Consider the following 11,576-nt stretch of genomic DNA (forward strand, 5'->3'; position numbering starts at 1 on the left):
ACTGTAGATTTTTAAGACACATTTGTTTTGTTTAAGGTCATACTCTAACCTTGATACTTGTCTCAATAAATATTATTTTAAAATCACTATTCAACAAATGTATAGTAAAAAACAAAGTATTATATTCACATCTACTTTATGTTGCATCATGTTTGCAGGTAAATTATTATCATTATACTCATTTCTGAATCAGTTTAGATTAATGCACTTTTGAGAAAACCACTAGCTCAGGTAGCAGCAGTATTGGACACATCTCAATAATTCAGTGATGTTGCATTATATTCATCAGGAATTTCATGATCAAACACAGAACAATTGGTCACACTGTAAGGTCACTTTGTATCCCATTTTGTGAAAATCATTTCTTGATATCTCTAATATTATGCCTACAATTTACTCTCTTTTGTCTACATATCATTACCTACATGTATATGTACTCAAAGAGAATTACTTTGGTGAGAAGGAAAAATATCTTTTCCTTTTTAGGGCAATGATTTATAAGTTTTTTAAGCTATTTGTTCAAAGGCAAATATTCCTTCCTGCTTAATGTTGTCATATCACACTACTGATATCATAAAATATATATAAAAGATATTTACCCCTGAAGTACAATGATATCAACCCAACTAATATTCATATAACAAATTCGGGTTTGATTTAAAGTGGCAGTTGAGTTGAACCAACTTAGGTTCAATTTGTTAGACAATACATTCATAACTCTGGGAATGCTATTAAAAAAAAAAATCTTCACCAATAAAGCACGGGGATGGGGCAGGCACAGAAAACATACGAAACATACAATATAACAACTTTATGACATTCTTGGCTTCCCGTTATAGTAGCACAGAACTTTAACATGGCCTATTTGATACGGACTTCAGTTCAGAATACTTTAAATAAAGTATCGTTTGAATACAATCATACTGCAGTAATTTTTTGTATACAATGAAGCATGGGGCATTCGTTCTGATTATTTTGATCACTCTAACTAACAGATATACATGTGTGTCACTATCTATAAATGAAACCAAAACCTGTCTGGTGCAGACTTCCTTTTGTAATTTATTTTAGATGACAATCATGTATCGAATCAAAGCGGACTACCTCTTAATGTATCAAAACTCAAGAATGCCAAGAAAAGGAGTATAAAGTATTCTGTGATTTCTTTAACGTGTGCCAGTATTTGCCTCTTTTTCGTTATCTGTATCCCCCTTTTATCACCCCAGGAAAAAAAATTATTAGTGGGGGTTTCTTATCACAACCTACTGCTTAAATCTGCTACAATGGATATGGCAATGGATGAGGATTTTCCAGGGCTTTTTTTGAGCATTTTTTCACCCTAAAATAAATTACAAAAGGAAGTCTGCACCATGCATTTTATATGATGACTTTGCTGGCTTTCCATAGTTGCGATTGATCGGTTCAATCGCAACTCTTTGTAAGAGGGGGCCCTGGACTTTGTAGGAATTTATTTCTTGAAACACAAGGTGTAAAATCTGCAGGTATGGTAAAGCCATGGGCCCGTATTCTGAAGTCAGGTTTAACTTAAACTCAGGGTTAAAGTTGTGGTTTAAGTATGGACAGCCAATTGTTACATAATCACTAACAATAAAGATATCATACTTCAGCTCATTTGGCTCTCAAATCATTCATAATTGTGTAGGAAGTATAAATAGATGATTGTCTTCACCATCGATGAATCAGGAAAGAGTAAACATAAGAAACATACAACTTAATGAAAATTTTGATACTTTTGGCTTCCCATACTTAGACCACAACTTCAAACCTGAGTTTAAGTTAAATCCGACTTCAGAATACGGGCCATGGTAATTAAGCTGTACTATCGAAACTTCTGATATTCATGCTTAGAACCAATGGTGTAAATTCAAGCAGTGAATCTATTGTTTATGGGGGGGATGAACATCTGTGTCATCCCTTTACTATTGAAAATTAATGTGCTCTGTAATAAAACATTATCAAGGAAGGAAGATGAAATGTGCTTGATGAAAATTTCATTACCTCTTTGCAACCAATCAGTATTGCATATGTGTGAGACTAGTTGTGCAGAGTTTATTCAGATCATCACCTACAAATTACCACATGAATTGATTCAAATGGTTGTTTGCAATGCTATTAAATTATGCTACAAAGTTGTATTCACTTCGAGTATTATGATTGTGTTTGTGATGTAGAAGCGTGCATTTTTGGTTTTGTGTTACTTACAAATTCTCCGCTCAATCACAGGTCATGTTTATTATGTAAGCATATGAGGAGAATATCGGATTGTTAGTTTTCAATAGGAATATTCTGTTGTGACCTGCCCTTTAAGTTTGAGTATGTTTTTATTTTTAAGTTTAACCTTGTATAATTACACAAGTATATAACAAGTACACTTGCATTTAATACAAGTGCACTTGTATTTCACCAATATCACCAGGGATCTCAAAACCTGCTCAGTTGTTTCATAGAGCGGTTCGAAAGTTTACACACGACAGGAATGTGTGTTATTCCATGCTAAGTCAGCTACATAAGGATGTATCATTTATCTCAAGAATATGTCACCCGTAAAGTTATGCTTAGCCTTACGAATAGCTTTGTGAAACCGCCCCCAGGATGACAACTACATGTACTGTGTGTTATTATGAGCACCATTTTTAAAGTGTTATTTTCTCATGTCTTATGCAGTCATCATCACAAAATGTATTTTCTTGCCTTGAAATTGTATCAAAGAACATTGGATTGTTCAGAAATCGTTGCACACACCACGAACCGTCCTCTCTGCGCATATCGATGCGAAAGTTACTTTTGCAGAAAACGCATTTAAAGAAAAGTTTTTTTATAACCAGCAATAAGTGCACCTACAATTAGAGCAAATTATTTACCAGTGTCTTCGTTTAAAAGTTCAGGTTCCAAAGTTTCATCCCGTATCTTTATATTTTCTTGAAGTTAGTTATTTACGCCACAGTGGGCAACGTAACAGAGAGGACGGTTCGTGGAATAGATACAGTGCGCTTAACTTTCGCATCGAAGTGCGCAGAGAGGACGGTTCGTGGTGCGTGCGACGAAATGTGTATTATGAGATTCTTCCTGCAGCAAGCACCAGGTTCAACCATAGAGGGCGAATTTTTGGAGCATCCTTTTCATGTTTACAATAAAAAATTCTAAATCAAGACCCACTTTCAGGTCCTGAATATCACTTCACAAACTTTCAGCTAGATGTTTGCGCTTGCATTAGTTGATTTGTGAGTTACATATAGAGTTGAGGCCAAAAGTTTGCATACACCCATGGAATTCAGTGAAATTTGTGTGCTTGCCATACATTGTAAAATTTACTATATCTTCAGAAATATAAATTCTACCGTGACAAATTTGGTATCAAATGAAAGGCGTGTTAATCTCTTTCACATGATTGGGATGCCGTTGGGGTTAAAGTATATTTAAGGTGGAATTTTCTTTGAAGAAAAGTAATATTCATGCTAAATGTATTCTATTGTTATCATATTTTTCGTTCCAAAGAAATATATAAATGTCAAATCTATGATTTATATATTACATGTACTATCATGATATGTCAACAATGAACCAAAAAGTGTAATCTGAAATGTCATGATATGATGTCATGATACAGTAAATTTTATTATGTTTGGCAAATGTCAACTTTTCTTTGAAATTCCTGGTTGTATGTAAACTTCTGGCCTCAACCGTATGCACATGTACTTGTAAACCTATACAGCATGTGTGCAGCAAAAATAACACATAATAATAATAATAATAGACAGTTCTTGTATAGCGCATAACACATTATAAATAACGTCTCTATGCGCTTCCAAAGGACTTGGATATTATTACCGTGGCTTTAGCCCTGCAGCCTTTTACAGCGCTGGGGCATTTCAAGGAATAAATTCCTGCCAGGTACCCATTCACCTCACCTGGGTTGAGTGCAGCGCAATGTGGATAAATTTCTTGCTGAAGGAAACTACGCCATGGCTGGGATTTGAACATACTGTGCTTATTTTCAATTTCTCCATTCAATTTTACATTTTCTAATTCTTTCAAAGCCAAGTACAAGGAGAATGGGAATGATGATATATTTTTTACCTATTTGAGGACCGCATAGTGATTATTAGAGACCTTTATTTCTGTACAGCTGTTGATAAAACTCAACCATCAATTTGCTGAAATGATCGTTGCCTTCCCAGTCCTCTATGGCTGAATTTGGTAATTGCTGTAGTGAGATTTATCATTAAAATTCCTGATCAGTATTTACTTCTTGTTTTCGGAGTTCAAACTATATGTATATTCAATTGTTCATAATGGGATGGTACAAATGATTATAAACTAAATGAAGAGTATTCGATCATTTTCAAAAATCATGAGAGTAATTTCCATACTTCATCCTTGTGAGTACAGTGAACAAATTTTCAAAGTCATTTGTTTTGTAGCCATGGCCGTTTCTCCTATTCTGAATATTGTAATTCATTATTTAATACAGAATTCACATAAAATCCTACATTTTATTTGAATATTAATTATGCACTTATTATGTTGTAAATCTAATAAATCCCACATTTCATTTTAATATTGATTTCATTTCTCAATCTACGACTTGTTATTCAAAAGTATATCTTTACACATACATGTAGATTTACCATGTGTGATTTGATAAAGACTTCATGATTTTTTGTTATTTACAATGCCACATTATACTTTGCCCTACAAATATTTACTTAGTGATTATTTTTTTATAATAATAATACATCTAATTAATTTTAAATTGATGTCTTAATGTTATGACTAATAATCCTATATCATGTGTATATAACCACTGATCATTGCTATAATTGCATCATTCAAACTTTGTTTTAGATTAATTTAAGAAGGTCCTGATTCAGTACTAATACTATAGAGAGCTAGAGTGACATTGGGTGAATTTAAGTTTGGTGTTGACCTTTTGGTGTTCACATTTTGATGTTGGTTTTGAACTGTGATATGTATATCAGCACAACGCCAAACTCAAAGTGCAACTGATCCAGGGATGAACTTCACAAGGTGTCAAGCAATCAGTAATATGATTTGAATCATTTTTTAAACTCGGATTAGGGGGTTGATTCATGAAACTTGTTATTATAACAAAAAATATATGCAATTTTAGATATTTTCAATGCTACTGAAAACATTCAGTTTGATTCAGTGAAAGTAAGTTTGTAAAAGAAATTTTGCATTTCTTATGACAAGTCTTACATGTAATATAGCAGGACCTAAGTACTGGGAGATATGGAAGAAAATTTTAATAGTGTTTCCAACACCAACACTCAACACCAGAACTTACACCTAACTTGAAAGCACTGGTCGGTTTGTAATGATCACTGCTGCAGTGTTAGTTTTGTGTCGGTTTTGCAGATGAAAACTTTCCCTTGTAAATATCAATCAGGCATTGTGGCTCAGTGGTAGAGTGCCCACCTCATGAATGGGAGGTCTTGGGTTCAATCCCCAGCCAGGTCACACCAAAGACTTTCAAACTTAATGGGACCTTCCACCTACTTGCTTGGTGCTCAGCATTTAGATTGGAGAAGGGTAATGATAACATCTAATGTTACATGTACATGTATGTAGGGCCCGCTGGCAGAGCAGTTTCCAAACTGAAGTGGCTACCCTGGGTAAAGAAAACATTATTCAACAAAGTGAGTGCAGTATTAGAGTTACAGCCCAATCAATCACAACTAATTTTTTTCCCCTAAATGATATGATTCAAATTATCTTTGTCAGAGTGTTGTATCTAACTGACATTTATTACTGCTTTTCAGTTGTCCAGTAGCATAGTTTTAGTTATTCGTCTTAAAATACATGTACATGAAATGTTTGATTGTACAAATTCAAATATTTCATTATTTGAGGAGCATGGTGATGCTAGTTCATCCTTTTTTTATATAAATATTTATATTCTGCCCCCATGTTTTGTTACCAATACCATTTGTCCTAAAATTGCATTGACCACAAAGTAAATTGCAGAAAAGGTGAAATTCTTGCTCCCCCCCCTCGCACTAAAAAAAAAAAAATAAAAAAACAAATAATTAAATAAATCCTGCAGTGCTGGTGATATGAAAATGGCAACCTTGATGATAAGATATAGATAATTGGAAAAGATGGAGAGCTTTTGTTATAAAAGAATATGATGTCCTTTTCAGTGTCGGATGTATTATTTGATTTTCCCATGAAATATTTTTGGAGCATTTGAATTCATAGTTTTGTGACCTAGTGAGTGTCGAAATTGAACAAATTTTCACATGCCAAAGTGGCTTTGTAATTAATTATTTTTTTTTAAGGTATGACTTTAAACTTTAGAATCTAGAAAATATTGTGATGTATATTACGTGTAACATATGCCAAGAATATATAATATGTATATTTGTTAATATTGTACAATGTATATCTTAATATCAGAGAATTTATCAATTTTTTCAATATGTTTGTCACGTGCTATCAAAAAAACAAAATCATATGTTGTGCTATAAATGCAAAGTAAATGTTCCAATTCACATGAAGTCATTCGTGACTGTATTGCTCTTTTGTTCAGTGTTTGTTTTCTTGTCAGGAATAGAGGCAAATTATTTTGAATCCTTTAGTGTCATGTTCATCATCACCACCATCACCAGCACCATTACCACCATCATCAACACCATTACCATCATCACCAGCACCATCAACACCACCAACAACATCATCACCAGCACCATCACAACCACCAACACCATCATCACCATTACCACCATCACCAGCACCATCAACACCATCACCAGCGCCACGACCACCACCACCACCATCATCAACACCATTACCATCATCACCAGCACCACCACCAACACCATCACCACCAACACCATCATCACCACCACCACCATCAACCCCTGCACCACCACCGTCATCATCATCATCCGGCTTTTGGTTAAATGAATCTTCTGGGCTGGCGGATAAACTGTTGTTACTTTGCCATTATTGTAGCTGCCATGGAAACCTTGATTGTAATTGGCTGCTGAGCCTGGTTACCATGGTAGCTGCCATTGCATGTCAAAGTTCCAATAGTTATAACTCTTTATGAAAATTTTGGGAGTTCATATGGCCGGGGGGGGGGGCCTCCCAGGCCCCCCTAAGATCTCGGCTGTCAACCGTGTGATCGCGCTGAAAATTGGCATGCAGGTTGCCTGAGACATAATCTACAAGATTGCATAGTGATTTATTTCATACGAATTGCTATTAAGTGATTATGCTAATTTATGCATAATTAGTATGCCAATCATAATTTTTCCTGGAACTCCTTAAATGAAGCTCCAAATGTACTAATTTTTGGGATAGAAACTCTTTGTGGTGTTCTTAGCAAGTGTACATGAAAACAAGTGGAATGCCTCTGGCCATCTCACCTGCATCATGCAGTTCAATATAGCAGCAGTGCTGACTTTGAATACTACTCTAACTCACACAAGATGTTCAGTGATACATGGTTACTCTTACGTCCACTTTTTATGAACTAGACCAATAAACTTACAGAGATATGATGGTTATTCAACAAAAAACCGAACATGGCTAAAGCTCATTGGCCTTACATGACCATTGACCTTGATCATGTGACTTGAAACTCACACAGGATGTTCAATGATACTTGATTACTCTTTATGTCCAAGATTCATGAATCAGATCCATAAACTTTCAAAGTTACGATGGTAATTCAACAGTTACACCCCATTCGGCCAAAATTCATTGACCTTTGACCTTGGTCATGTGACGTGAAATGCGCACAGGATGTTCAGTGATACTTGATTACTCTAATGTCCAAGTTAAGGCCCGGTCACATATAGCCCGACGCACGACCCGCGCATTGAAAATTGGAAAATAGAGCCAGTGCGTTGTTGTGCGCTCAACTCTTGTCAGAATTTGTGAAAGTCTAGCGAACTTGCATCGAATACATAACATATTGCTAACGCGCTGCGCGTATACTGAACGCATTTTGACCGTACACAGAGCGCATATACAAAACCTCCTTTAACGAACTAGACCAATAAATTTTCAAAGTTATGATGGTAATTCAACAGATACCCCCAAATCGGCCAAAGTTCATTGACCCTAAATGACCTTTGACCTTAATCATGAGACCTGAAACTTGCACAAAATGTTCAGTGATGCTTGATTACTATTATGTCCATGTTTCATGAATCAGATCCATAAACTTTCAAAGTTATGATGGGAATTCAACAGATACCCCCAATTCGGCCAAAGTTCATTGACCCTAAATGACCTTTGACCTTGGTCATGTGACATAAACCTCACGCAGGATGTTCAGTGATAATTTATTAACCTTATGTCCAAGTTTCATGAACTAGGTCCATATATTTTCTAAGTTATGAAGACATTTCAAAAACTTAACCTCAGGTTAAGATTTCGATGTTGATTCCTCCAACATGGTCTAAGTTCATTGACCCTAAATGACCTTTGAACTTGGTCATGTGACATGAAACTCTAATAGGATGTTCAGTAATACTTGATTAACCTTATGGCCAAGTTTCATGAACTAGGTCCATATACTTTCTAAGTTATGATGTCATTTCAAAAACTTAACCTCAGGTTAAGATTTGATGTTGATGCCGCCGTCGCCGTCGGAAAAGCGGCGCCTATAGTCTCACTCTGCTTAGCAGGTGAGACAAAAATTGCGATATCAAATCATTTTCTTATGTATTATATTGTTTTTTTGGAATTTCTTATGTATTTCTTTGGTTTTTCGACCTTTTGTTTTTCATTGTTTTTTTCAATGAAATTTGTTGGGGACTCTTCTGTGATCATAAAAATCATAAAATAAATACATTCAGACCAGCAAAACTAAAAAGAATCATGCATTTATGAATTTTGGTTGATGACACAATTTGCATTGACTTAGTACACGAAATCACGTTTTTGAGCTATTTTTGGTCTGACATGCACTTACATAGTGTTGCGTAATTTCGTAACCACGTACCCGGGTGACGCAAAATTGGTCTCAAAAGTTGCGCAAGACTTGAAAGTGAAAAGTCCGTGAGCGGCGCGGTCAAAAAATTTCGCATGGCGAAAATATCGCGCGATTTGTTGAGGGGGGGTCTCCGAGGCCCCCCCGGCCTAGATAGGGTTAAGAGAAGTAAATGTGATAATGCTTTGTGGAATCTGGGCCTGTTTCACAAGGCTTAACAATCATTTTAAAACTGTTTTTTAATGATTGACTGCAATGAATACAATGTACAAGTGTGTAAATCAAGCCTATAATTTAAAGGGGAATCCAGCCTTGGCCATAAAATATGTTGGGAAGGAGAAAAATAAATTAAACAGAATGGTGAAAGTTTGAAAGAAATCGGACAAGCAATGAGAAAGTTATAGCTGCTTTAAAACTGAGATCACTAATACTATGTAGATTTCAAATTGGCAACTGTGTAAGTAAATTATGACAAGGGGCAAGGACAACTTTCCCATAGGCCATGTACTTTATTATCAGGGATTTGTGGTTTTCTCCTAAGTACCCATTCCCCTGGGGCAGTAATCTAAATATATAGCCCAGGTAGTACATTGTAGTATGTCCTCATGAAAGAAAAAAATATAATTTGAAATAAAACTTTTGGGAAAAATGACAGTTTAGCCATAATATGTATTGGAGTACATGGAAGAGTAGTCCTTGCCTTACATCACTATGACATCCCATATGCGGCCAATTTGAAGTCTCCATGGGTATAGTGATTACCAATATTTACAACTTTTAAAAATTCATAACTTTCTTGTTGTTTGTACAATATTGTTCAAACTTTCACCTATCAACTTGTCTGATTTATCTTTTCCTCATAAAAACAAGTTTTATTTGGGTAGGATTCCCCTTTAATCGTTAACCTTTGTGTTGTTATGGGACCCTGATCTGAAATTTGCTTTGACTTGGAGGATTATTTGACTTTGATAGAGCAGGTCAACTTTATATGCAAACTGAACTATAAAATATAAACAAATTATTGTGACAATATAGCCATGAACCAGAATAGCCTGGTGGTCGAGTTGCTGCCCGGCAAGCAGTAGATGACAGGTTCGAATCCCACTGGTTCCAATTTTTTTCTGACTTATGATTTTCATTACAGATCGGGCATCTGATCTTAAACACAAAGGAGTAATGCCAAAAATTTGTTCACAAATCATTACTACCTCCTATTAAAACCACTTTATTTAAATACTATCTATTGTCCACAGCGGACGGCATTTGCATATTAATGAGTCAAAAAGTAGATAGAGGGTATTTGTATTCTAGTTCATCATGATTTAGCCGTGAACCAGAATAGCCTGGTGGTTAAGGCGCTGCCTGGCAAGCAGTAGATGACAGGTTTGAATCCCACTGCTTCCAATTTTTTTCTGACTTATGATTTTCATTACAGATCGAGCATGCGATATTAAACACAAAGGAGTAATGCCGAAAATAATTCACAAATCACTATTACCCCTATTAAAGCCTCTTCAGTTACTATCCACAGCGGACGGCATTTGCATATTAATGAGTCAGAAAGTAGAGGATAGAGGGTATTTGTATTCCAGTTCATTGTGACTTACCCGTGAACCAGAATAGCCTGGTGGTTAAGTCGCTGCCTGGCAAGCAGCAGATGGCAGGTTCGAATCCCTCTGGTTCCAATTTTTTCTGACTTATGATTTTCATGCGATTCTAAACACATAGGAGAAATGCCAAAAATTTGTTCACAAATTTACAAACCATGGACCTATTACGAGATAGGTCCATGTTCAAACTGTACTTCTGAGAAATCAAGGAAAATCAATTTCATTCTGACAGGGTACCGTCTTCAAATATGCCTCCCTGGGTGAGACCATGAACCTATTACGTAATAGGTCCATGGTGAGACTTGCCAAGATACTAAAACAAGAAATAATTCACACGTACACCTCCGTCAGTATTGTTTTTATTCCTTTTCATTTATTTTGTCCAAATACGAATTTGCGTCTCTCGCGCCGGAACTGAAAAAGAACAAGCAATACGTACCCTTGAACATGTGTACAGCGTTTTTATACAATGTAATACTTGCTCGTGCCACCTCTCCCATTCCAACCCTCTTTCCTTCTTTTTTTTATTGATTTTTAGCACTTTTTATGTCGATTTTATCTTAAATACAATTGCGAGGTGAAATTTAACTTTACACAACAGGATAGTACTTATTCTACATGAATTTCACGATTTCCATCACAATGCTGTACATTTTCAGTGTCATCAATCCTAACAAGAGTTCCACATATAAATCAGTCACTGTGCATGACTAAGAAAGTATTTGGCAATAATATACAGGTCCATTCTTGGCTCCACGTCACTCCCGCGCTCCAAGATTATAAATAATACCAAAAACCATCCTTAATACTAAAACAGCTTTAATCATCGTAATAGGCACTGTGAAAAAACATGAACAAATAAAATGTTTAATTTATAGAAAAGAACAATCCAAGTTGTCTTATCATACCATACACATATCATACAGAACACACATATATATATATATACCCCAAGTATGCAGCCAAGGTTTCTTTTA

This window comes from Lytechinus variegatus, chromosome 16 (assembly GCF_018143015.1).
Source record: "Lytechinus variegatus isolate NC3 chromosome 16, Lvar_3.0, whole genome shotgun sequence".
Classification (NCBI taxonomy): domain Eukaryota; kingdom Metazoa; phylum Echinodermata; class Echinoidea; order Temnopleuroida; family Toxopneustidae; genus Lytechinus; species Lytechinus variegatus.